This window comes from Triticum dicoccoides, chromosome 2B, assembly GCF_002162155.2.
Source record: "Triticum dicoccoides isolate Atlit2015 ecotype Zavitan chromosome 2B, WEW_v2.0, whole genome shotgun sequence".
Classification (NCBI taxonomy): domain Eukaryota; kingdom Viridiplantae; phylum Streptophyta; class Magnoliopsida; order Poales; family Poaceae; genus Triticum; species Triticum dicoccoides.
In genome coordinates this window covers 702,794,283-702,797,238 of record NC_041383.1, presented here as the reverse complement: position 1 = coordinate 702,797,238, position 2,956 = coordinate 702,794,283, and positions in this window count along the sequence as shown.

Here is a 2,956-nt window from a genome sequence, read left to right as displayed (position 1 = left end):
GATCCCTACGCCACCGCCCCGCCACCGCCGGAGACCACCACCCCCACCCTGAACCCTAAGATAGATAGTGGGGTACCTCTCCGGCGAGCCCCCCATCCCCTGAAAATCGACTGACCCAAAAGTCGATTCAGTCGACTAAAGTGTAGCTAAATCGGAGCAGCATTGCAAGCAAGAGCAAGAGCGAGAGCAGCAGCGTGAGCAAGAGCAATAGCAATAGCAAGAGCAGACCAGGCAGGGGATAAAGAGCAAGAGCAGAGTAGCACTGCGAGCGAGAGCTAAAGCAGCAGCAACTCCTACTGATGTGGACGTCGCCGCCGTGGGAGCGACGCTGTGGAGGAAGTGGCCCGCGACACCGCCGTGCATGGAGCCGCGCCGTGTCGGCTCGGGACCGAGCGCTGCCAGCACCGTGAGATCGAATCAAGAAGAAAATGTGGCGATTAGTGTAAAACCTCTTTGGTGGCGCCGATTAGGCCACAGCTTCATCTGAGGAAACGGTGATGATGATGCTCTTCCGGTGGTGCAGGTGAAGATGGTGGTGTGGGAATGGAGGTGGCACGAAAGACGAGCGGAACGTCGGGGCAGCACCTTGGAGGTGGAGGACGGGGTGGCTGAACCGGCAGGACCACGAGATCAACGACGGATCCTCATCTGGTACGATGGATGAGGGACGTCGAGGGGTGTTGCTGTGGACGACGTCGTCGGGGAAGAGGCTCCGGCTGGGTGGCGGACGGAGCAGGGTGTGGGGCTTCATCGCGGGTTTTCGCGGCCTCAGTGTATGAATGGGTGGGCGGATGGGATGGCAGTGGGGAACCATGGCTTAGGGACGCGCTTGTCCGAAATGTGGGGTAAGTTACGAAAGTACCCCCACCGATTTGAGGCGCTTCTTTCGGTTCAGGGGTACCACGGGCATTTCACATGTCGGGATTTCACAGGAGGTGGGAGTTTCCGCATGCGTTGTCATTTTGGAATAGCAAGGCGCGGGTTGAGATGGAGGGAGTTGTCGGAGCACGACGAGACAGAGATATATCTTAAATATTTCGGGCTAACAAGGCGCGGGTTGAAATTTCCGGACAAGCCTAACATGTACTGTACCAAATCAATGCGCACTACAAATGTCACTCAAAACTTTGAATTCATGTTATGTTCAATTAAATTTTTTCGCTATGTGTATAATGCATGCAACCTACTACTCAAATGAACGTTTTAGTGCATTCCAAACGTATATACTACCGCTTCAATATGAACTAAATTTGAATTCGTTTCTCTATTTGAATAAGATCTACAGTAATGATTGTTATGAAGTCAAAGCATTTGAATTCGTTTCTCTGTTTTAATAAGATCCACAATCATCATCATTGTCAAGTTAAACCATCGTTTGTGTATTATCTTCACAGCACACCACATGATTAGTCTCGAGTTACATATGAACTATGTGTGCTATATGAACTCGAACTCGATTATTTGAATCCTCTTTATTTTGATTTCAATTCACACTACATTTCTAGCTCTAGCTAGATCTTCATAATCTAAACCATGTCTCATATGTATAATGCGTTTATCACATTATGTGCCCCGCCCCCTACGCCTACAAGTATTTAGATGTGAGTTGCAAACACCACACATTACCACAAATTCAAATAAAATTTGAGAATGTTCGATATATAGTATTTTTTAGATTGTTTGATATTTAGTTGTAAGCTGCAAACGCCACACATTATCACAAATTCAAATAAAATGTGAGATTGTTTGATGTATAGTATCGTTTAGATTGTTCGGCATTTAGCTGTGAGTTGCAAACGCCATGCATTATCACATCATGGTAGAACAGGTGCACAACACGTGTATCACCGCTATATTCATGCATGCATATGTTTAAAACACTATGATCTCCTATTCAAATATATGAATCCACTTTCATATCAAATTATGATCTTTGTTAGTCTCTTACACCCACACAATCCTCTAACCTTTGTAGCTACCACTAACTTTCTCTCGTGCATGCACACGCCCTCCTCGCCCTCCCCTCCCTCGGCATTTTATCCACCGGACACATTCATTTTTTTCTTTAGATTGTTCTCCCAGAGTCTCCACAACTCCTTTCTGACACACACCGATCGATAAACCTCTCCAGTGATGCCTGCCTACAACATACACACACACCTTCAATCTCCTCCTTTATGTGTCCTTGCCTCGTGTCTCTCATACGGTCACACACACGTGTAAACTCTCGCCCCTCTTTTCATCAATCTCACAACCGCACACTCCTCCCCCTATCTAGCTAGTAGCCAGGCCTCTCGCACCACCTCCTAGCTCCATTCTCTCTGCCTATACGTCTCGCTGGGCCTTATTTGCCTCTAACAAATGGACGTACACCGACCGATCTATCGCTATACATATAGCTAGCTAGGTCCTTATAACTTGTTTTTACCCACGCGTCGATCGATCTACCTCATTAGTTGTGTCTCTCCCTTCCTCCGACAAACAACAATTGATCTACCGATCTAGTTAGATTTGCTTACCAAACACATGGTTCCCCTTCATCATCCATGGATGCGTCCCGACAAATCTATCATGCACATGCACACACAGAAACACATCCCCACTCTTATAGATAACATTGCAGTTCCACCCTCAGTTTGTCTAGTAGGCCTCTCCCACCATCTTCGAGAAGCAACTCCATCACCCATCCAGCACTCTACCCCTCTCCCTCCCTCTCTCTCCTCTCTCTCTGTCCCATCATATTTCCCGCCCTTCAGTTATGTATGGATGTCGACCAATCTCCCTCAAGACATAGTTGGGTCTCTCCTTCTCAACACATATATGAGTCGTTCTACCTCTATAGTTAGGCCTCTGCCTTCCCCTCCCCCACCCCCTCCCCCCACCCCCCACACACACCGATACATCGAGCGCTCTAGTCATGTCTCCCTGCCACACACAAACTTGACATGAGCCCTCT